Source organism: Sturnus vulgaris, chromosome 2 (assembly GCF_052056855.1).
Source record: "Sturnus vulgaris isolate bStuVul1 chromosome 2, bStuVul1.hap1, whole genome shotgun sequence".
NCBI classification, from domain to species: Eukaryota; Metazoa; Chordata; class Aves; order Passeriformes; family Sturnidae; genus Sturnus; species Sturnus vulgaris.
Window position 1 is genome coordinate 23,146,501 of NC_142244.1, and position 25,497 is coordinate 23,171,997.

Consider the following 25,497-nt stretch of genomic DNA (forward strand, 5'->3'; position numbering starts at 1 on the left):
CTTGAAACACCCATGTGTCCAAAGTCAATATCCTCAAGCTGAGGCAAATCAGAAGTTAAGGGTTTCTTGTGAAGGTTGATTTGTGACATTTTAAAGGACACCGAGATTTATTCAGTGCATGCTTTGGCAGTGTATCCAGCCTGTTACAAACATGTTGTCTGTGCTAGTGGCCAAAGGTGAGGGAAAAATCAGCCCTCTTAACCCAATGTATGTGGACATCGTTTGGAAGTAATGGGTAGTCAGGACCAGTGATCAACAAAGAGATTTCCATGGGAGAGTATCTGGCGTTAGGTGATGGCTGCTTCACTTGGATTGAACTGCCTCTGCCCAAGTGGTGCCATTCTGTAAGAACAATGGTCAGGATTTGGTGGAGTATTTGGTTTTGAGGCTGATGCGTAGATAATGTGGGGAACATGCCCTTTTTAAAGCATTTCAACCTGAACATGTGGCTTTTTTGCTCTCCCCACTTTCCAGAGTCCCCTAGAGGTGTAAACTTTCTATGGTGCTTCCTCCTCCACTTGCAGTTTCCCCCCACCACAGAGGTACTTACCAGCTGCTACTTTTCAGGCTTTTCAGTCAGTGAGGCAATTGTAATTTAAACTAGCCCATAGGACGCTGATGACATTTCCCCCTACTGCATTTTAGACCATGCTAGCTCAAACCATCTTGGATCTATCCAAAGTTAGTGCAGACAAGGCGAGATTTGATCTTTCCAAAGGTGCAGTAATGTACGTCTGCTGTAATGTGATGTCTCTTCTATTATTGCCAAGCCTGGAACACAATAACATCTTATAGAGGACTTTGGAGTTTAGACTACAACCCATTTATTTATTTTGCTGGAGCAGTGTCCCATAAGGAAAATCCTAGGCTGGGTTTAAAGAGCCAGACAATGGAGCAGCCGTCACATTTAGATGTTGCTTTTGAAACAATACCCTAATGCTACATCACTTTGCTCTGCTGGGTTCTGCTTCTACTTGCCAATGACAGAAATCACAAGATCAGAATGAGTGAAAGGGCTTTAGTGATGTTTAGTGCAAAGCATGTTGAAAATGAAAACACCAACTCAACTCTGCTGAAAAAGCAGCCCTCTGGTTCCTAGGTTTCTTCTCAATCAGTGGATAGAGGCATTACCTCACACTCAGTATGGAGTCAGGCAATGGGCTGTGTGTCTCAGACTTTTGCAAGAAAACAGTAACATTATGCTTACAGTAAATATTAATAGTGCCAAATGTATGTCAAAAATTTAGACAATTTATTACCATGGAAAGGGGCTTGAGACTCCAGTATTTATAGAAAAGGAAAAGAGATGTGTCTAGTCTTACTGTCTGTGAAAAGAATCTTAAAACATTTTTGGAGTCTACAGATAGCCTGAAATAACAGCTTAAAATAGTATGACTTGCTGTGTTTACATCCTATTGATTTTTAATGATAAAATGAAAAAAAGAGCATTATTTTGTACCAATATATTCTGTTGGAAATTTAAAAAAAATGGTTTTAGTGAAGAATTTTAATATTGTTTTGCTTGCTCTATTTGCCAAGGCTCTCCTCCTGCTCCCAGTTTAAAAAAAATGCAAAAATATAAATAAACAGGTAAAAGCAGCTGCATATTGCAAAGGGGATTGGGGTGAATAATTATTTCATTTGTTAAAAATATGGAAACCACGACTGACGTTGGTAAACAAAAACCTGAAAAAACATTGGAAAGCAAACACTTTAAATTTATTCTGTAAAGTGAGCTTTCAAATCTCATTAGCTTGAGTAGAGAAATTTATCTAACAGTTCTGTTGTTGGCTTCGTCAAGATATTAGACACCTCTTACAGATTGCTGAATATCCTAAGCATCTAAAAAGATTGCATGGCATTAAGCACCTCTGTTAAACTTCTAAATATCACTTACTGTCTTAAATTCTACTATACAATTATGTGCAAGAATTTTGGAATCTGGAGTTATGTATGCATATATCTGTATATATCTGTCCAAGATAGACACTGAGATATCAGCATAAAGGGAATTCTGCATTATTCATTAATTTCCTGATGAATCGCTTTACAATATTAGACTTTGCGGATTTGTGAACTTCCTGAGATCTCTCTGTCACATGAGATTGCCGCAAAACCTGGGAATCTTGCTGTGAAATTTAGGGCTCGTTTGACATGGATTACATGCACTTTTGCTAGTAATTATAGGAACAGTACATTTGGCGAGCTGTCATTTGACAGGGGCACAAGTATGGCAGGTCAAGCAGGGTGACAGAAATTACTGGGAGCAGTTCTTTCAGCCAAGTTTGGTTTTTAAAGGACCAAGTCAGCAGTGACAGACCAAACTAAAAGTCTCAGTCTAAACCAGAACAGCCAAGACTTTGTGTGATACTCTACCTAATTGCTTAAATCTTTCTAACTGATTACTGCTTTCTGCTTTCACTATGAGTGAGTACAGAGTTTCTGAGCTCTTGCTCTCAATACGGACCCACAGCCCTGCGTATGTGCAGCTGTTAAGACCCATTTAAATTTACTTTGTGCAAAGGGATATTCTATTGGATAAACTGAGAAATACCAGGTGATGACAGAGCTGAAAACATAGCACATGCTTGGGGACAAGGCAAAGCCTGTGGACCCAACTGGAAGGCTGAAATGACTAACTTCTGTATGATTAACTATGTGATCTTTGAAATGCCTGCACTTCAGGAGCTTAATATCTTTGAGATTTTTGTGAGATATCAAGAGTGTAGGTCTATGTGGTCTTTCTGCAGAATGATTCAAAGCCTGGAAATCTTATCTTGGGGGTTGAGATATAAGAGGCTTAATCTATTCATTTTAGCAAAGAGAAGGTGAAGAGGTGGGCTTGGTCAGAACCCACAAGACTTTAGTGTGGTAGAAGGTTTCTGTGAACAAAGAACTCTTTTATGCAGCAGAGAGAGGCATAATAAACCCTGTGTCTGGAAACTGCAGCTCAGTTTATACAGATGGGAACTGAGGTGCAAAATCATGGGCTTGAGGCAGGAATCACTGGCAGAAATTCTATGCCTGGTGTTACACTGCGGATCAGACTAGGTCATCACAACCAGCACTCTTGGCTTTGAAATCTGTGTGCCTATGATTAACGTGATTCCCACATTATATGCACACATCAGCATTGCATTTAGTCACTGAAGAAGAGAGAGAATGTATTCAATTAGCTCTGGGCTTTCTGCCTAAAAGGGGAAAATGAAGTGAGATTTTGTTTAAGGACAACCCTGGTAACACTGAAAAATACCATGGAATTATTAGCATTTGGGCAGATTGGACAGGTTTTCAAGGCCCAGCACAAAAGACCCCGCAGAAAGATCTCTGTTCAGTGAGCTGCACAGAAAAAAGGCCAGAGCAGCGCCATGGAAAGGGACCTGGGGGTCCTGGTCAGTGGAAAGTTGAACCTGAGTCAGCAGTGCCCTGGAGCCAGGAGGGGCAACCCTGTCCTGGGAGGCATCAGGCACAGCATCACAGGCGGGCTCAGGGAGGGATTGTCCTGCTCTGCTCTGAGCTGGAGCAGCCTCACCTCGAGTGCTGGGGACAGTTCTGGGTGCCACAATACAAGATGGAGAAGGGCCTTGAGGTGGAGCTGTGAGGAGGGGCTGAGGGCACTTGGTCTGCTCAACCTGGAGGAGACTGAGGGGAGACCTCAGTGCAGTTACAGCTTCCTTGGCAGGGTGAGAGCAGGGGCAGGCACTGATCTCTGCTCTGCAGTGATCGGTGACAGGACTTGAGGGAGTGGCCTGAAGTTGTGTCAGGGGAGGTTTAGGTTGGATATCAAGAAAATGTTCTTCCCCCACAGGGTGGTTGGACACTGCCACAGGCTCCCCAGGGCAGTGGTCACAGCACCAAGCCTGGCAGAGTTCAAGAAGTGATTGAACAATGCTCTCAGGCACAGGGTGTGACTCTTGGGGTGTCCTTTGTAGGATCAAGAGTTGGCCTTTGATGATCCTTGAGGGTCCCTTCCAACTCAGCATATTCTGTGATTCTGTGATACCATACTGGGGCTTAGCTGTGGCCCTAGAAATTGTACATGCTTAGATAAACAAATCAGAGGTAGACAGGGCTACACTAGAACCTGTGATTTCACTCAGATCTTGCTTATATAGAAAGGGAAATGTACTTTTATCTGAGGATGGTCTTATTTATAAAGGGTGGTATGGATTATTATGATGATGGGAAGGAACTGCATTCTTTTATAGCAACCCTAGTTTAAATGTTTTGGTTTGCTGGAAAACCCCTAAGTTCTTGTAGAAATTTGAAGAGAGTCACTTTAAAGTGTTCCTGACTCACATTACAGGAATTCATTGCATTGAAAATGAAATTTTCAAGACTAAAAAATATGATTTTCAAACACAAAGTAACTTGTCTTTGAAAAGGTAAGCAAGATACCATTTTTTTAACCTGCACTTTCAAATCTCATTGAAGTACTTAGAAGGTATTAAAATGAAATTTTTTGGTGATTCAGAAAGGAAAAGTTTTAACAATAATTATGGTACATGAATAGTGTTCAGTCCTTTGACAGTTTATTAAGATTGGAAGTACTTTGAAGTTGTTTCTCTCAAAATCACAGACTGGATAAGTCTGGAAGGCTCCACAGTGGATCATCTGGTCCAGCCTCCCTGCTCAAGCAGGGTCATCCCAGAGCCCGTGGCACAAGATTGCATCCAGACAGGTCTGGAATCTCCAGTGAGGGAGACTCCACAACCTCTCTGGACAACCCCTTCCAGTGCTCACCTGCACAGTAGAGAAGGTCTTCCTCATGTTCAGGTGGAATTTCCTGTGCATCAGTTTCTTTTCATTGTCTCTTCCTTTTGTTTGGCAACACCAAGCAGAGCCTGGGTCCATCCTCTTGACACCCTCTTTTAATGTGCAGGACCCTGCATTTGCCTTTGTTGAATTTCAGGAGGTCCCTCTCTGCCCTCCAGGCCCTTCTGAAGGGCTGCACAGCCCTCTAGGCACAGCCCTCTGGCCACTCATTCCACTTCGGGTCATCAGTGAACTTGCACCCATGGCATTGATGAATGGGACAAGAAAATCACTTTCTATACAGCTTTAATTTCTGCTGCCATGGGGTGCTAATGCATCTGCAGTTTTCACCCACATATGTAGGCGAGCCTTTTCAATGCAGCTGTTTATTTTGCTTTTCCATTCTTTCCATCAGAGTGCTGGGTGATTGCAGACCAGCACTTGTATTTGTTGAACATTTCCTGTCATCTACCTCCAAGGTCCTCTGTTTAAGCAGAAAGAACACTGAGGCATGGATAATTGGACTCACCCACATGGGAGCTTGGGTTGTTGTTGCCTTCTCTTCTCTCTTGCAAACTGTCATTTTAAAAGATCACAGTTGTTTTTGTCAAGTTGTGTAATGTGGTCTTGGGTTTTCTCATTCTGTTTTCCAATCACCTTGCAAAGGAAATATTCTGTGGAGTCATGCTTTTGATCTTACCTAGGATGCTGGGTCTGCACTATGCATGTGCGAAATAGCTGATTTAGACCTTTTCATTTTCATCTTGTTGGTTTTGGCAGGGAAAAAATTGTTCAAAAGTAAGAGAATTTGTTCCCGTCCAATTTGGAAACTGAGTGGCTCCCTGTTTGGTTTTTTTCCTTTTAAAATTCCTTTACATGGGACTGCTTTTGAGGGCTTGTGATCACGCATGTAGTTTGCTTTCTGTCTAGCCACAGAAACTTACCAATTAAAAGAGTCTTTCAGCACCTGACCCTATATTCAGGGCAAGATCTGCAACCTTTAATTGTTTAATTATCTGGTCCTAGCTTAAAAATATTTAACAGCGCTTTCTCAGGTAACTCCGTTATTTTAGAAAGCATCCCCTCAAAATATTTTCATTCCCTTTCCTTTGCTATTTTACCCAGTAAAAGGAAGGGAAGGTGATCTCTGGTAGTGATCAGCTCATTTCCAAAGTACTTGCAAATAGCCCTCATCTTCTCAGCTAATGAAATAAAAGCCATTCCCTAAACCGTCTTATATATTACACTGTTTGTGTATTCCCTTTTTCTCCTTGAAAGCGTGGAGTCAAATATAACCCCAAGCTGGATGATGGTATTTTAAATACAGTGACAAACTACACAGAACAAGACTGCTTGTCCTGATTTCCACTGTCAAAAAACCAAACAAAAACAAAATTAAAGAAACAAATAAACAAACAAGCAAACAAAAAATGATGAGTAAAAGTGAAAGGTACTGCTTCTAAAACTGCTTGAAATATATTCTTTTTAACATCAGTTAACATCAGTGGACGGTGGCACTGGCAGAAATTAAATTTTGTGGGTTTGCAGATTTTTATATGATGAAGAGAAAATTGAGCTACTAAGTTGTTTTTCTTATTTTAGTGGCATTCAGCCACTCCTGCTAGAGGAAGATGAGTTAGCATTTGTTTGCCACCTTTATCAGACTGTCAACTGATCTCTTCTAACTTATTTCTTGTAGAATTTTCAATATTTTTAATTCTATAATGCTGGAAACGAAAAGATTAAAAATAAGCTTCTTCAATCTTTATCTTGTCTGCTAGAGATAAACAAGAGTGAACATGAAATACATCAGTAGCACTTTCATGGAGCCACTTTTTAGACTATAACTTGCTTTTAAAGTCAGCATTGCACTTGGCTCAAATTATGAGATACTGACATTAAATGCTACTCAGGCAGCGCCAGTGTTAATATTTTCAATGCCTTATTAAAAAGGCAAGAATGTGAACTAATTTTACTTTTGTTGTGATGAAGTTCCTTCATAACATATGAGCAAAATCAAAGCTGTTTGAGCACTTAGACAAAATACAATTTTCTGCTGTTTATTTGGACTAGTGAAAGGAGAGGGAGCAATTTTTTAAATGCTTACTGAGCTAATTTTCCTCATCCCTGTTAGAAAGCTTCCCAAAAAAGAGCATGAAGAAATCAGGTTGACTCCCATGGTCAACAGCAGCCGATGCTAATGAATACATGTACTATTGGTTAGTGAAACTCATTATCCCTGAGTGCCAAAACAGACACAATGGAGACAAAAGCCATAGCCTTTCAACTCCAAATATATCACTGGCCAAACTTGCCTGACACGGCTAAGAAAATGATAGATCTAAAGGAATTACAATGCAAGGAAAACCTGACTTCTCTATCCCCAGTTTTGTCCCCTCCAGCATCTGGCACTGGATAGTCAGTCTACAGGACACTCACTGGCTGCTATTATTTAGCTACAGGAAAGACAAAATTTCTGCACCAGCTGAGCACTAATGCATTAATTCTGGTAACCCCACTGCAAAGTACCAATGTATTAATCTGTCCATTTTGCAGATGAAGGGTGGCACTTTCACTTCAGCATTAATTTGGTCTGCCTTGAGTCCTACCCATGTCTCAATTCTAGCAGGCTCATTTGCCACACGTCTGCTTTATAGCCAGAGCTGATCTGACTCCTCCACTCTGTGTTGCTACAGCCCTACCCTGTGCAGTTCACACGTTAGTTCACAGTGTGGTCACTGTGGTCACCCTCTATTCTAGCTTCTAACCATAGCCAGCTGTAGGCTACCAAACACTGGGGACTCTGCACTTCATCCAAAGACAGCTCCTCCCGTGAAAATCTGGAAATTAAGAATGCTGACTGGGAAGCAAGAACCAAACCACCTGAGAGCTAGGCTATCCCCTATTAGGATAAAACAGGATAGACTAGTTATCATTGCATTACCACAATTTATAATCTGCAGTCTTTCTATATCTAATAGTTACAGATCTTATAAATGACAACTCCTTCCCAAATGCTCCACAAAAAAATATTGGCCTCAACTGGTGTTAAATAACATGAGTAAGTTTAAGCAAAGTTAGACAGTCCAGTGCTTTGCATTCTGTAGAAGTTAACGTTTCTTGCAGTTCTCTTTTTACTCTTTGGATGACACTGTTTTCCTGGAGGGTGGATAAGGATATGAATTCTGTGAGGGTAAAGTGATAATTTTTACTGTTACTTATATGAGAGAAAGAAAAGCCAGTGAACTAGAACCAATGAGATATATAGGGATTTCATGCTTCTTGTCACAGTATGTTGACTGAATAATTCTGTGTCATGACCCAAGGTTATGCCTGGTAACAGCTTAGCTGTATTTCAGCCAGGTCTGCTGCTGAAGAAAGGTAGACTTTAAGAATTTATTCTATTCCTTTTCCAGGTGCAAGGAGAAAGTTCGGTTTCCTGGTGCTGCCAGAGCTAAGGAAAGGGTATGATAAACATATGTTAAACAGGGATGGACACCAAAGGAGAGTTATGTACTCATGGTGAGTAAGTGAGGCATTAGGAAGATACTTCTGTTGGAAAAAACATAGAAGTCATTTTCACTATTGCTCTCCCTAGTTAAACAGGACCTATGCAAATAAAAGAATTGCACTAAGAAATACCTTTATCTGTGTTCCTAACTCCTTCAACAGAAATCTAACTAGGTCCAAAGATTCACCAAACCGGATTCTGCAGAGATCCAAAGGCAGTAAAGATGTGAGGGAAAAAAACCCAATTTCAGTAGTTTTTAAGCTGCTGCCTTTCACATTCACTGTAGTCTACTCAATTCTCTGTTACAGTGGGAAAGAGATGTGGTTGCCCCACCCTGAACATCACAGTGTAATCTGCTCTTTTTATTTCACTGTTCTCTTCATTCAACAGCCACTGTATGTTCATTCAAATTCTCAGTTTAAAATCTTTCTTAGGCCAAGGGAGTTTTTTACTGCCAATCTCAAGAGTCCATCTACCTGTCTTTGCTACAGATTTGTTACAGTTTAGACTAATTGCACTTGGCCAGACTGCAATACCCTTACCTGTGATAAACAGAGCTTTGCTGCACAAACAGGTCTGCTCTCATAAGGGATTGTGTTCAGCAGAGGAGGTTTGAGCTAGCTGCAGTAAAATCGATTGCCTTGATACAAAAGTCTACTGTGTGATAAGAATCTTCCTTATCTGGATGATGAAAATGTGTTCTTTACTTCCTTTTGCTGAGCATGTTGAGCTCTAAAGATGTAAACCTGCCCATGAATGTGAGTATTTATAAGCATTTCTGTGGTGGCCTGTGTCAACAGTGAAAGAACCTGTCAGGAAGTAGAGAAATTATCTTTGAGAAGGTGGAGATACTTTTTTAAGAGCTGGAGGGACTGACAAAATGAAAATTTTGCCAGATCACGAGTTTTTACAACACTTGATCCAATGATTTTCTAGTTGTTACATCTATTTATTGAAATCCGTGTTTTAGAAATAGCTGCACTATATTTAGATGAATATTTATGGAAAATTTAAGGCCTGCTCCTAGAGCTTGTCTCTACTTTTCTCTTTTTTAAAGCTTGATATTTATATCATCTAACCATAGGAAAGTGTGGGTTTCAAGACTGTAGCTGACCAAAGTCCTGAGGGCCTGCCACACGAAAGATGACTTTTCCACTGGTTAAAACCCATCAAAAACAACGTTTCCACTGGATATGCTGGGAAGAATCTCACTGAATAAGGCAAATTTTCTAAAGAAAATAGAGTTTTGTGGCATAATTCTGCTGACTACACTGAACTTCTGCCTCAGAAGGATTTTTCCCCTCGCCTCTTGCCTTTGTTTTAAAATTCTATAACATTTGCTATTATAAATTTTGCTATTATAAACTCTTCTGCTTTTAGTGGATAATTGAATCTTGGTGTGTTTCTTCAGAGTAAGCTTGCACTGAGGTAAGACTACAGCTGGATTTTGTACATTGCAGTAAATTGTAAAGAATAATCACTAGAGTATTTTTTTAAAAAGCAAAGAAAAAAAACCTTATCCTACTCTCTGCTGCTTGATATTCTTGGTAAGTTTAATGTAAAAACCAGGGACTGTATAGCTTCCATTTCAGAACATCAGAAATGCAGATCCTCAAGGACTTTTTTACCTGAAGCTCTACCGCTTCAGTTTCAAAAGTTAAAATCATTTCATGTAAAAGGCCATTGCCAGTTTCATCTGTGTTTTATAAACAGAAATTATCTAAAATTGGAATGTTACCATCTTTACCCATCCAACCACTGAGGTTTAGTCAAAAAGGAGCACTGGTATGAGTCGTCCCATGCCTGAACTAGCAGAACAAAACCAAAATTGAAGAGGTTTTCTGACATCAAACTAAATCTACCTCTCATAACAGAGATAAGAATAAACTGCAACCTTTTATCTGAATCCCAAACTGTGGTGGTTTAGGTGAGTAGGGACTTGAGGCCAGGCTATCCACAGAAGGTGGAATGCAGCCACTCTGGGTCAGAGTTTGGTGCCAGCTGCAGAGGCGATTTTTTGTAGTTTCTAAGAGAACTGGAATATCTGTCAGGATCAGAAGGCTGTCTTTCTACTCAGAAAAACCCCAAGTGTTGGCACTGTGATGCCAAGCTGCAGCCATTCTGCAAAGCAAGCTCTCTCCTTTGCCAGTCACAGCAGGGCACTGTAGCTAGCTGTTTGTGGAAGCAATAGCCTCATCCATAATTAGTGGCTGGATGGCTACACATGTAAAACATTCTTGTGATAGTCTCTCCTTGCATTAGTTCTCTTGCTGCAGAAACAAGGATAAGTGACCTTCAGGTTTCATTTGGATTTATTGATCTCATGATCAGATGTGGCCTCAGAACTACACTTGGCACATATCATGTGGCCATTTGATGACATCACTGTTTACTCAAGTGGTCCTGTATTTTCATCATTTTTCATCTCCATATTCAAGATAAGTTTGCTTAGCCTCCATTAAAAATTATGTTTTATTCAGGATTTAGATAACCTTTCTCAGCCCACCAAGCTTCATCTCTCTCTCTGCAAATCTTTCAGCTATCTGGAACTTTTTTTTTCTCAAGTACTTAAGTAGTTATCTTAAAGAAGAAATGTGGAAATATCTCTGTGAAAAGGGTAAATGTAAGAAAAACAAGGAAACAAGATTGATTCAGTCCCCCAAGCTGTTATTTAGTTTAGGCTCTCCTAGCCAAATGAGGTATCTACCACATTTGAGGATGTGAACAAATAGATGACTAAAAGCACATGTGTTCTCGCAGAATATTTGACTCTATAAATATGGTGAAATTTGCATTCATGGTGTTTATGCAAGATAGAGTTTTTGACTGACCTTTGTCCAAAGCACCTTGGAATGCTTTGTGTCAGCTCTCTCTCTTTAGCAGCAGTGCTCTGTCCTTTTCTAATTAAGTCTGTGCAACTGTTCACATTGGAATTAAAACTCAGCAAAAGGTTGCAGGGTCCTGTGTCTTCATTATGTATTTTTCTCATCTCGTGGCTCATGCTGAGTTGCATTCTGCTTAAACAAAGCAATATGGTTCATACTGTTGAGAGCACAGGACTGTAAACAGCAAGCAAGTCTATGGCTGTGCTGTTGTTTTGTGCAGTACCAACTGTTTTTTATTGAGGAAACTGTACTATGTAGTTGAATAATTTTGGTCTCTTATTGTTCTGTTTTGGAAGAGGTGAAAAAGAAAGTACTAAATCCTTTGAAGAGCTAGGAACTGACAGTAACTGAAAGAGTGTGTACTGCACAGATGATGAACCAGATGATCTTTCTCTTTTTGTTTTTTCTTTTCCCCTTTTGTTACAGAAAGTACTGATTGACCTATGATGGGTTTCCTGAGAAAAAAAAGAAGGACTTTCTTCTATTTTCCTTCTTCTAGTTTCAAAACTATTAGAACATAACACTGCTCTTCCAGAAATCCACCAGATTTTTCTTCTCAGAACTGTCCCACTCTATTGTTGCCTAAATTGATCCCAGTTTGCATCATCTCAACATGCATCAGCTTCCTCCTCTGTAAAATATCTTGTGCTTTTAAAAATAATTCTCTTTCTCTTAAGTTTGTGACTTACAAATTTAGAGGCCTGAGGTTGAGAAAGATGAAGGTCCCACTGTGACCACTCAGCAAACTGATCATGGGGCTTCATTATGACGCTAATGCTGACAGATGTCAGTGAGACAGGTATTTTACTTCTGTTGCATACACATTTCTCTGTGCTGTACCCTGAGGACCCTACATTTTTGCTCTGTTGAGTGATGAATCTTCCACTGAAAAATTATCTTTTGCACTTATTAATAGAGAATTGGGCTGGTGCACTCAGTGAAATTTGTTGCTCTGTTCCTATCTACTCTTAGGTACAGCATGCAGGTTGGAAATTATATCACAACCATGTTTTGTGACATCTTTCGATAGCAGTCATGAGTTAAATGGACTTTGGGCTGCACTGCCCTATGATGTGGAGTTCTTCTTTGAGTCAGGTCAGAGGGAGAGAATCAGCCTGGGATGTGGCAGAGGTACGAAATGTCTCCTTCTTCTCTGCCAAGTGAGTTTCTTGGGAGCATATCCCAAAGCAACAAATGGTATGAGATCAGAGCACAGCTCTAGGCTTCATCACCCAGTTTTCTAGTGTGCTTCTTCCAAAGCAGGTTTGGCTTGCTGGGAAGGAACATCCTTGTGGAATGGGGACGCATCTTTTAAATTAATGTGGTTGGATGGGGAACAGTGGGAAGGACTGAGTGCAGAATTTATCGTGGTTCACATTTTACATGATGAAATTTCCCTTGCTAAAGCAAACCAAGCAAAAAAAAAAAAAAAGAAAAAAAAAGAAAAGGAACAGGAACAGAAAGAACGGAGGGTCTTTTTGTGATAGAGCTGTGCATCATGTGCTGTGTTATGAAATGAATCCAAGTGTATGCAGCAGACTTTAATTAACTTTTTATTAGGAGGAAAAACAATCAGCTTAACAATATAGAAGACTATTTAAAAAATGAAGTATCGTGGCTATTTTTGATCCCAAATGCACAAAGGAATCAGACTACAATACATTCCAGTGGCTTGAAATATTTTTATTGGAATAAAGAAGTGTAGCTAGTTTTGAGTTATACAGGAAGACATCGCCACATCCTTAGGTTTTATTGCCTTTACTTGCACTGAAATAAATAGAAATAATTTGTTTTGAAATCATGAAGAGATTACAGAACTAAGAATGGCATCTTCACAATGAATTTCTCCTTTGGGTGAAACGTTTAGAGCTAAATTGCTAATCTCTTAAAAAAGTCTTAAACTGAATGAGAAAAGTCTGTGAGGAAGAATGCTGATTTTGAGCTTAATATCAACAGCGGATGTGTCCATATCAGAAATTACATAAATAAACCAGGATGAATGTGGAGGCCCTCATCATCTTGTTCTCACTGCTTAAACAATGGCTAAGTTGCTTTAAATCTACCCTCACTCACTCTAATTTTTTTCTGGCAAAAAGTCTCGAGTATAATGTTTTCTTAATATGAAGTAAAAGGAGGTTGATTTTTTTTTCAGATGAGTTGGTAGTCTCTCTTTTCTAACCCTGGCTTCTATCTTCGCCAAGTAAACTTTTGAACCTGATGGAAATCTCAAAGAAAATTATTTTCCTACAAGTTCTGTGCAACTAAGAAGAGAAAAAAAGGTCCAAAGTTGTGGACACACACATTTAGAGAGCTAGGGAATTATAGCTTGGAAATTCTTTTCAGGCCTGGATTTCTCCTGACTCTCAGATCCATTCCCAGGCTGACAAGCTGACTACAGCTTCAGTTAGGGAGAAAGTCTCCCAGGGTAATAATATAGTGAAAAACAGAGTGGAATTCATAATAAAAATTAACACCTGGTGTCTTTCCCGTAGGGATACATCCTGAGGTACTGTCCCAAGGATGTTTTTCCCAATTGTCCAATGAGCTCCTGTCCTGTTCTAGCTGCACATAACACACTCTAAATACGGGATGTCCATACAATAAAGTTGGCCTTTTTTCCCTAAAGAGGTCCGTGTGTGTTGCTGTCCTTTCTCTCTCTTTGCAGCGCAGTAACCACACAAAGTAATGCCTTTATGAGGGAGAGACAGAAGGCAAGCAGGCTTTATTTGTTTCACCAGCCATGCTATCTCTTATGCACGGGTTTGCACAAGTTTCCACTTTCATGGAGTGGAAATTAACTTCACCAAACTGGGAGAAAGCAGGGGGAAAGAGCCTTACAAAGTCATTACACCAAGTAACTATTTTTATTATGATTTGTAGGCAAAGTGAATGAAACTATTTTGTAAAAATGCTAACACCTTCTCCTGCCCCAAGAAAAGGTAGAGTATAGCATTTACTTAGTCCTTGGCTTGAGACTTGTGGGCTTCTGTTTCAGAACTGACAGAATAAATTTTGTTCAAATTCAGCTATTTTTAGATTAGCAAAAAGAAGAATCAAATTCATTCAATTCATCAGAAAAACATTTGAAAGGATCTTTAAAGAGGTAAATTGGACCTAATTTCTTTCAGCTCTCAAAGAAACACAGCAAATGATTTGACATTCAGGATCCAGAGAGCAAAAAATGTATAAGCCAGTTCATGCCGGTCTTCTCTAAAATTATTCCTGAAGCTGAACTAGATTATATGATAGAAAATTTGTCTTCTTGAAGTCTGCTACTTCTGGATAATTTTTATTAAGAAATAAGATTCTGAGAGCCGTCTTAACTTTTCCTTAATGAAGCCTAGAGGAGGACTCTGGGAAAATTTTCTTTAAAAGATAAGCATTTCCATTAGGATCACAGAGCGTTCTGAGTTGGAAGAGACCCACAATGATCATCAAGTCTAGCTCTTAAATGAATTGTTCATACAGAGATCGAACTCACAATCTTGGCAACAGTAGGACCATGCTCTAATCAACTAATCTCAAGGGGGTTGCCCAATATTAATAATTTGTCATCATATCATATTATTTAAAGATTTTTGTCCAGAATAAACCATAAATTTATGAAGTGCAGAACCACCATGTGTCCAAGGGGCATATTTTAAATTCCTCTCCATTAACAACTTCATTGCTTCTAAAACACAGAATGCATACTTTCTTCCCCCAATCCCCCCTCTCTGTAAACAAACATTTTGTGTCAGTGTTAGAATATGCATTGCATAAATCTCTGCAGTCGTCCCTGATCTAATGTAGTTATAAGTATCAAATACTTTTACAGTAAAATACTGCATCAGAATATAGGAGATATTAGACCATAAACATAAAAAGGGTCCATAGCTAAAGTATTAAAAAGGCTCTCCTTTTCAGTTTCAAAGTTTAATACTTTAAATTTGGGAAGTCCATTAATGCTTAGAGTGGGACAGGAGAACATGCTACAGTGGAGTGTGGGAATGTTTCTTGGCTGCCCACTTTGGGAGACAAATCCCACTGAGAGGGGCATGTGCCCAAAGCAAGACACAGCCTCTGCTGTGAGGAGCACAGCCTGGGCTGTCCCCAGGGCCTCTGGCATGACTGGCTGACAAAGAGAGCCGTGAGTGATTTTCCAGCAGATCATAACTTCCTCACTATCACTGCCTGTGTGTCAACAAAAGCTGGGGGCCGGCGGGATAAACTGAACTTGGAAAAAGGGAAACTGGAAGCTACTGGCATCCAGCCCAGGCTTCAAACCACACAGCTATCCTATGTATTTTTTTTGTGTATCTGAACAGGGGTTCTGTTTGAGGTCATCTTTAACATCTGTGTATTCACTCAAAGACCAGTCCTATATATAGCATACTTGTTTATGTTGCCCTGCTGTGCCAGAAGCCTTCTCTCCAGGAGATCCACATTTTTGACTAATTTTGTCATTGCTCTTTCTCAGCTCTTGCTGGTAAAGGGCATAGTTGTTGCAAGCTGGTACTCTACTGAATTTGCAGTTCATTATATATCAAACAATTCTGAAAAGAAATTTCATAGTTTTTGTTCTTTCCAGTTGCACACAGTCTCCAGCTTTGTTCTCCTGTTTAATTCTCATTATAAAACAAAGTTGACTTGAAGATATGGGAATTTCTTAAAAGAAAACCTGTGTGTGCAAGGCAATGTGAAGGAAATACCCCAGGAATAGTTAATTGGGAGATACATCTGAGACTAAGCCATTCAGAGTTGCTTCAAGCCATTTATAAGTTATTTCATTTCCAGAACATTCAACTGTTCCAACTCCTATGAGCTATTGCTCATTCCAATGTAAAACTCCACAATTTATGGTGACTTCCCAGTGATGGCTCACAGGTCACTGTAGTATCTCCTGGCATACAAAAGTCACAGGTCTAAGCAAATAGGGAATATAAGGATAATTCTGGTTTGAGGAAGCTGGATGGATTCCATCCCATGCTTTACTGTGGTCCTCTAGTCCACTTCATTGCCAGAAATTCTGTCTAAGTGGATGAAGGCAAGCCCAGGAAGTTGTGTGGCCACACTGGGGCTGCTCTGGACCTCAGGGTAAGGATGACACAGTATGTGTGTGGCAAAACAGCATGATGCTCACAGAGATGTTGTGTGGCTCTGGTGTTAACAGTGTATCAACAAAGGCTGGGGTCCATCGTTGCAATGAGAATGGCTTTACATGCCGAGCCACAAGATAGGGAACATTTTATCCATCTGCTTCTCTGCTAGAGCTGCAGTACTACTTATATTTCTGGCATTACTGCATGACTGTTCCTCTGTAACTTTCTAAATCCGCCTTTTTGAGCAGAAAAAAATGGAGCTAAGCTGTTGCACAACAGTGGGTAATCACAGTGTTTTGGCAAGGCAAGGAAAGTCTGGAAAATCAGTATCAAAGGAATAGGGGCTTCTCTGTCTTCCCTGATTAACCTATGCCTGTACAGTGCAGTAACATACATATCTGTATCTGGGATCTTAGTTGCAGTCAAAGCTGTATCCAGGTGCTTGAACTGGAAGGAGCAGACACAGAAAGATCTCAGCAGTGTTGCAGGGTATTTCAGACAGATTAATAAAAAAACTGCCAGGTTTCTCCAGTAAGGAGCATCAATTTAGGTGAAAAAGTTGCTGCTGTTAACAACCTGCTGCAGAGGTCTGCAGAGCAAAGCAGCATCACAGTGCACATTTGGGCAAAACAGATGGAAAAGCTGATGAATGCCTAAAGCTGTGAGGTTCAGGGCCTGCTAGAAACAAGCTGTTCCCATGCAGAAAGGTCCCTGGTGAAGTTGTCGAGTCCCGTTCTGTTATTCTGAACCAGAAAAATCAATGTTTGCTCATCCTGGCTCAGCTTCAGCAAAATCATCATAATAGTTTCCTGTGTGGTCTGAGATGAAAAAAATAGCACAAAATGGTTTTCTGCTCAGATTCAGTTCAGTACCCTCTCCAAAAGGCACTCTGGTCAGAGCATACCAGTGTGCCTGGATGGTAAGAGGAAAGGTTTTAATTGCTCTGTGGATTTTGACCTCAGTTTTGCCTGTGCTTTGTTGCACCTACCATTGTGCAAATCACTATGTCACTGCTCCCTACACACTCAGCAGCTTCACTGGGATGAGTGGGTGGGTCACAGCTTGATTCCTGGTAGGTGAAGACCCGTCTTTATAAAATCACTGCTATGCTTGTACCTTCACAGAATTAAAGAGGCCAGTGGCTGACTAGGCCATGGAAATTAGCTTCTTGACCTTGAAAAGGACCCTGGAGATTAGGGTTGCAACACATCACCATGTGCTGTTGGCAGTATCTACTGCTATAGCTAATCTTTTAACACGTGGAAGACATCAGGCTCCAGGATCATCAATCACACATTCATTTATTTTAATGAAAGGAAGGAACAAAGGCTCCAGTTTCCCTGGAAAAGGATGAAGAAAAGCTTGACCTCATGCCAGACTAAAAACTATTAAGGGGAGACTGTCCCTTTGCCATTTTCTGCAGATAGGTGTGCTGCCAGTTCCTGGGCCCCAGACCCTGCATTCACTGGAGCAAAAGAGCCATCTTCTGTGCTATTCTCTCTGCAACAAATGCAGTGTTTAGACCAAGGTCAGGCTGGCATTAATGCTTTTCCCCTTGAGTGACATCTCTGCTGTATTATGCCAGAGCCAGCCTGCACGGGGTGAAGTTCCTTTGCTGGATTATCCCTTCCCATCCTGTCTGCCTCCTTGCCCTGTGACCCTTAGCCCATTCACAGCAGTGTCCTCAGGGTGCCTGCAGTGCTGGGATCCAGCTGGCAGCTTCCCCAGAGTTGCTCTGGTGAAGGTTTTGCTGGGCTGTTCTCTGCCTCGCTCCCAGCCTAAAGCCACATGCTTTCATGCTTAATGTATACACAGGCACACCACATATGGACTTGTACAACAATCTGCTTTATCAGTCTGGATGTTTTCATACATCAAAAGTTTAAACTCCCAGCTGCCATGGTTACAGCCTGACTTCACTGGCAAGGATTAGACTACTGTATGGTCTCCTAAACTGTGAAGGCAATTGGAAGGCAGCTGCTTTGCAGTGAGCTAATTTATTTTGTGCAAAAGGAGGCAAAATTATGAAGTTATCAATTTTATGTTATTTTGGGCCAAATCTCCCCAAATTAAAGTCCTAAAAATCATTGTGCTCATGTAACAAATGAGAGAATTTGGACTACAAATATCCAAGGCTGTTGCTACAGAGAGGGTGACAGAAGCTTGCTCTCTGGTTATGATGCGATTTACTATATAACAGTTTCTTTCAGCTCTGTTTGGGCAGTAGAACACTGTTTTATTTTATAGCAAGGAATCCCCTTTGATTTACAGCTGAACTTGTTCAATTGCTGTCAGTGAGCTGTTCCAAAAGAGGCTTGTTTTCCCTTATGCATCCTGCAGTGACTCTTTCTTTTGCTGGTAAAGCTTGTAAAACATCTACTGAGAAGTGTGACAAGAAACAAGGTTTACTGGATACATTTATTTTCCATTCAGTCATACCTGTACCACAGGAGAAAGCAACAAGAAGAGAACAATAAAATAATAACTGGTGTAACTGAACACAGAATTGGACCTACCTGATTTCAACAATTATCACACTGTCTTTAATTTTAGCTTATTTTAATTCTTTCAAAATAACCTGTGAAATTATAGGCAGTCCACTCAGGAAGTGAATTTCTCTCATTTGTTCTACTTCCTTTTGTCTTCTGTCAGCAATTTTTATTTCTGAAACTTTAAGAAATGACACATAGAATTAGTTAAATCTATTCTGATACTTTGTATCCATCTATTACCCCTATTAATTGCTTCTGAAAAGCTGCTACAGTATCACTAGTCAAGACTAAATACTGGCTGTCACTTGAAATTACGTCCTTCCACCTTTTCCCCTTCATTGCTGAGGAATTAGTTGTGCCTAGCACAATATACCTCATAGTATATTCTCTCAGTCACCCCCTCTGCCTCTATGTGGATTTTTTTCCCCTACGAAATTTTCAATTCCTTCCTGTATGCCACCAAATTCCTGGCTACAGTGACTGCCTCAGTGGCTGCCTGGGTTTTTTTTTTCTTCTCTCTGAGATGTGAACTGGACTTTACAGCATACTACCCACCTTTTCAGTTTGATGTTAATCTGGGCCAAATTTCCCCCCACTTTAACATTCCTTAAAATCACTGCACATATGTGACAGCAATAGGATTAAATCCATGGCACTCAAAACTGATGCTACAGATTTACACAGCCTCTGTGGCAGTCATTCAATATTCAGTAACAGTGTTACGGTTTTGGATAATTTCCTGATTTTTCTTAAACATCTTCATTCTGACCGCAATAGCCTCAGTCTCCCCTGTGCAGAAACTTTCTGTTCCTAGTCACATTTGTTACTTAACTCTGGTAAGTCCTCTGTGGCTGTTTTGGAGGTGAATACAGTATTGCAGGCAAGTGTGTGTCATTGATTCATATAATGCTTCTATAAAGTTCAATGCATGATTTCTGATTCTGACATAATAAACACTTTTTAAGTCTTAGGAAATGAGCAGGTAATGCAATACTTGTGTCATCTAGTCATCCATCACAGAAAATGTCATGCATTAAAAAAGCCCATTTTTTCATTTGCAGTTTATCCATTCTGTCCTTTCATCCCATCAGTGTGTCTGATGATGTGTCTGTCATCCAGCCTTGGTGGCTTGTTTCTCTTTTATTTGCTCCTTCAGAGCTTCTAGTTTTTGACAGCATATTATCTTTATTGTCTGAAGAAGCTAACGGCAGAGTCGGCTTCTCAGCACTGTTCATTTAGCCAAAGGCCAAGGTGATGAAGGTTTTCTGCAGCCAAGTCCCTTAACCATGGTCCATTAGAAAAGTGGAAACATTGGAAACATGCAGCTGTTTTCAGAAGTGCCATGAAAAAACATATTACAGGAGCATTTTGTAAAAAGGAAGGAAGGGTGAGAGGAATTACAACTAACAAAGGGAGCCTTTCACCTGGAAGTCAGTAGTTCTAATCTGCAATAAACAAAACTTGGTTGGTCCTGAATCTCTTTGGTTGTTTTGTGGTCCCTCTCGTTGTAGTGAAAACCTATATCATAACAAGCACCAACAGCTGCAACTGCAGTGCATTCTGCACACTGTGGCATCTACGGATAACTGAACCCTAAAGCTAGTCAAAGTAGCACTGAGATGGATCTACACCACTCCTGTGCGGCTTTCATAGTGAGGAAGAAGCATATGGAAAGCTGTTAAACTACTGCTAAACAAAACTTAAAAGGAATTCACTTACTGCTCAGTGCGAATTCTTGTCCTAATGTAAACACTGGAAAAACTCCCCCTGAATTATTCTGGATTTAACCACAGGACCCTGGAATACTCATGTGAATAAAAATGGGATCTGTTTAAGAAGGCCCTGGCCAAGGTGAGACAGACCCCTGCTTTACAATGTGGCAGTTAGGCTTCTCAGACAAAGTGTTTACTTTGGGTGTTTATTTTAATTTATATTTAAAATTGCTTGGAAAGGGAAAGTCAGGAAGAAGTAGATAGGCTTTCACCTTATCTGAGTTACAATCTGGACCTGATTGCTGTTCCACAGCTCCAATCACCACGATTGATTTACCCTGATTGACAAGGAAACGCTGCAGTGGAGTCTGTATCATTGCCCTGACCTCAGCCAAAACCTCTCCCTGGGTATGAGCTAACATATGCCTTTATGGTGCTTGCTCTGAATATTTGCAGGCAGGAACAGCAGCCTGAACTGCTCCCAAGTCAGAAGGGAGAGCCAAGGTGCATTACATTATACTTCTGTAATTCAACCAAGAGGCACTTCTACCAGCAGTCACTGAATTTCTCTTTTTCTCTTTCTTCTGGAAAGAAGCAAATTTTATAGTACTATGTTCTAATCACATTTTATGACTTTTCTGGATTGCTCAAACGGCCTATTGGCGTGAGGGAATAAAGTATCATTAAAAAAAGTAAATATTAATCACAGAAGTCTAGTCAGAAGAGAGATGTTTGATTAATATTTCCCCCAATATCCTGCACACAAATTCTCCATCAATAGCTGTCACACTGGTATATGTAGTATTTTTGTGGGAATGCATAGGTTTGTGTGGACCTTTGTAGAGTCTCAGGAGTCTGTGCAACCAGTGAGTTTCTATCTGTGTAAACAAACGTTTTGCAGAGAAAAATCTATGATCATTACTTGTCTTCCATTCTATGTGGCCTAGGATTTCACAATAATCCTTAACTCTATTAGCTAGCACTTACCTTCAGAAAAATCTTCCTGATTCAAAGTCTTCAGCTAAGGAGAGACTATGACACATCCAATCAAAAGGTTGACATCCCTTTGCAACACATGCAATGAGCAATATGCAACATATATTTGTTGCATATTATGTTTAAACTAAATTTGCCTCAACATTGATTCCTGGTAATGAGTTGCAGTGAAGCAACTGGGCTAGGATTAAGCACATACTGCTTTGGGCAGAAGCACATTATTACGTGCAACCCATAAATCTTAGGAATCTTAGCTCTGTCTAGAAATTTTCCATGATGCCGTACTTAACTGCTGAAAATGTTGCAAGGAATCCTGAAGGTAAGGAATGTGCCCCATGGATCCTGAGAGTACGGTGTCAGTGATTGAATAAACCAAGCATTTGTTTTGCCATAGCAGTGTCATTAGGGAAGGCTTCTTGGAAAGTCAGAGACAGCATACATTAATGGGAGAGGTAGACTCTTGCTCCAGCATCTGGCTGGCATCAGTCATTTGTTCATTTGTTTTGTGCAATGTAAGGTCTGGTCCTTTTCACGTTTTAAATCAGCAGCTATTATAAATTAATCCTGGTTTAGTGCTTGAGATGTAGTGTACTGTAAAATCATTCCCTAGAAGACTAACATTCCCTATGATTCAGTTTATCTTATTTTCATTTGTGCAGGAATGTCTCTGAGGACAAGATATTTTAACACTGAGAGATGGGAAAGGAGAGGTAAAGCTAGTACCTGAATACTGCACAGCTAGGAGAGGAAGTGGGGAGTTTGTAATTAGATCTAATCTGGCTTTATATTTATTGTATTGCATTTACACTTCACGCTTCATCAAAGCACTGTTACATCCACATGGAGAAGAAAAGGTTCAAAACCTGGATGTGGAACAAGGCTGTGTTAAGTTCCACTCAATATCAGGGATTTGCTTTTATCAAAGTTGATGGCTTACCCACTGACACTGATACGGAGAGTACCCTTTTTCCTTGCATTTTTGTTGTTTTTAATGTTCTGGCCACTTTGGAATATTTTAAGCTGAGACAGAATGCTTTCCCAGATGAGCACATGCATTAACCATGTGGAAAAACAAAGTGTCTTTTTCACACCCAAGCCTTTCTATAATTATTCTATACGTTCTATACATGCCAGGTGAATCACTCAGACCCACTGAAGCTGTCTGCAGAGGCAGAGGCTTGCTTTGTTTGGTATTCAACATAAAATGATTCACATTTTTAATGAGAGCTTTTGAAATCTCTTACAGATTATCAGCGCTGGTGACTGATCCAGAATTGCTGGGACACGGAAGTAACACTTGAACTGCTGTTCACTGATGCATAAACCAAATGAGTGTAGAGGAAAAGAGGACCACAGTGATGGGTAAGATTTGCAGATTCTCTAAATTTCTAAATTTTATGTTATCCTCTAGTTTTTCGCTCTTCATGAACTCATCAAACTCAAAATAATTGTTTACATTATTTTGTCAGCTCTAAAAGTGATTCATGACAACCTACTTTATTGACACCTGTACAGCACTGCAACAATTAGGACAATTTGGAATCAATCTCCTCCTTCATATGTGGGGTCCTGTCATTCACCTGGGTGTTGTGTTGTGACACACCCACAAAAGAAGGAGACAGACACGCACCTCACAGCAGGTTAGGTGAACAGGAAAAGACTGCTTTATTTACATGACATGTCTATTTAAAGACATCTAACAATGAATACGTATTGGACAGTGATGATAAGACTTTCTGGCTCCACTGGCTTCATCATCTCTCCATCAGATGTTCTCTTCCTCCACTGAGGAATGCAAACACTCTCTGTTTATCAGAAGAGAGTGTGAGAACTGTTGAAGAAATGTGTAAATATCAGAAGATCAGAAGGCAAGGAAATCCTGGGGCAACACCTGGGCATTGTTAAAAGATGTACCTAAACTGAAATGAGTGCATTATTCAGTGACTCTACCACTGTTGTTCAAGATATGAATGTAGCACCTTGTTGAATTTATGTCCTTACTTTAGACATACAAGGTCCCTTGTAACTAGTTCTGTAGGGTTTCTCAGACCATTATTAGCACTCCTAACAATTCGAAAAGGTAATAAAGAAGTAGTAAAGGTAACAAAGAAGTTCTTTTGAGGTGACAGAAAAGGGGTTGAAACCCTTTGCAGGGTGTGAGATGGTTCTACATGTCAAACAGCAAGCTGAGTTGCCCATTCTGCATGGTTATGTTATGAAAGACCCTATTGTAACAACGTGATACACTCAGGGAGAAGGGGTTAGAGCTGCTCTGTGAACCTTCAGTCTGAACTTCCTGATCTTTCTGCAATTAAAATTTCAGACAGCCTTGCATGTGTGAATTCTTTACACACTGCATTCCCTGAGAGGGCGTCTGTTTGGATTTTGGGCAAGAGACTTGAAAACTCTGTTGGATAAATAAATGTAAATCAGCTGCAAATGCCATTGTGTAACTATCACTCCTCCCTAAAACTCCTGCAAATACTAAACGTCTGTGTAATGAATGAGTGGTTTTCGTTAATAAGGTAATTTGAAAGGTGTTAGGGTGAGGGAAGGGAAAACAAAGCAAGGGATCATGAAGTGCTTTTGAACTCGAGTCTGTTTTTCCTTTCTCTGGCAGTGCAGCCAAGTGCTGCACAAAACACGCAGTTGTTGCCCTCTACTTTAACTCGTTTTCCTTTACCAGTTCCAAGCAGGCCTAACACTTCTGACTGCTAAGAACAGTTCTGTTCTTCAGGCTGTCCAGCAATTGCCTTTCCAGCTGCAGCTCTCAGTCTCCTGTAATGCGTTAATTGCATGCTGCATATCTGAATATGCTGGATAACTGTGTGATCTTCCTATGACTTAATACTTACAGAGTATTAGGTCCCTCATGCTCCATCTGAGTTTGTACTGAATAACCCAGTATAATTTCTGCCACATCATGCAGATGTACAGATGTACAAGCATACCTCAAGAATAGTATTTTAGCGAGAGATGTGAGCCAGTCCCATGTATGATGGAGTCATATCTTCTCAGCAAGGTCAGTTAGCCCAGTGAGGTTTCCATGTTAAAGTGTTTCTGAAATAGTTATGGTACCTGGACAGTGCCAACATAACTCTCTAGAGGCAAGGTCTGAACCTGGGCTGTGGATTTCTCTGCTATCCTTCGTACTCAAGCTTATAAAAACTGCAAACCTCATCTTTGTGCCCTTGTGCCTCTCCCAGGCTCTTTAAAGCTCTTGACAATGTAAGACTGCAGGAACATGAGAGCAGGAGACAGTACAATTTTCTGCCTGAGCAGTGCTAAAGGCTTTAGTGTAAATGGTGATTAAGCTCTTTGATTCTGGATAATGCAACACAATCAGTGACACTAAGTCCTTGGAATTCATTGAGGTTTTCCTTTCTTTCCCCCGAAATGAGAAAAACTACCCTCCCAGGTCATGGGCTTCTAAAAGGGGAATATTTCCGGATGGAAAATGGACCAAGCTCTGCTCAGAGAGAGGCCTCTCTGGTATGGAAAGAATGTATAAACTGTGATACATGTCCTCCAGTACATTGTAACTTTAGTAAATTCCAAGTGAGCTAACAGCTTTTATGGTCTGCAGCACAAGGCTGTGTGTTCATGGGCAAGGTTCACCTTCACATGTTCTTCTCCCCAACCTCTCTATGAGAATATTCTGGTTATGACTCATCCAGGTGTCATAATCAAGGCCTGGTAAAACCACAGTAACATCGGTCTTATGCAAGGTATAATTGGGATGCAAAGCCATGTAGTGTCTCAGTCATATATTTCCCTGTCCTGGCAAAACGCATTTTTGCAGTCCGGCTCAGGTCTAGGCTACTGAAATCTCAGTCCAGAAAATCTATCTAATATTCCTAATATGAGGGGTAGGGGAGAAGAAAGAATTGAACCTCTACTTGTGTATGGTCATTGGCACAAAATACAGCTGAACTGAACAGGTAAGGTAGGGCAGAAAATTGGTTTGGCACGAAGATTTCCACGTCCTGCTTCCCGATCTGCTTCAGATTGTCTGTATGGCACCCTACTTCTCTTACAGAAGAACAAACCACTCTCTCCCTGGAC

General features: G+C 40.4%; 1 long non-coding RNA gene across 1 annotated transcript in view; it reads left to right on the top strand.

The window, feature by feature from the left end:
• LOC148224679 (uncharacterized) overlaps positions 1–22,789 on the top strand; it is a 46,883-nt gene extending 24,094 nt beyond the window's left edge. The window contains exons 2-3 of the long non-coding RNA XR_015801187.1: positions 8,172–8,277; positions 22,679–22,789. This is a non-coding gene — a long non-coding RNA (uncharacterized LOC148224679). The remainder of the gene's footprint in view (positions 1–8,171; positions 8,278–22,678) is intronic.
• The last annotated feature ends 2,708 nt before the right edge of the window (positions 22,790–25,497 follow it).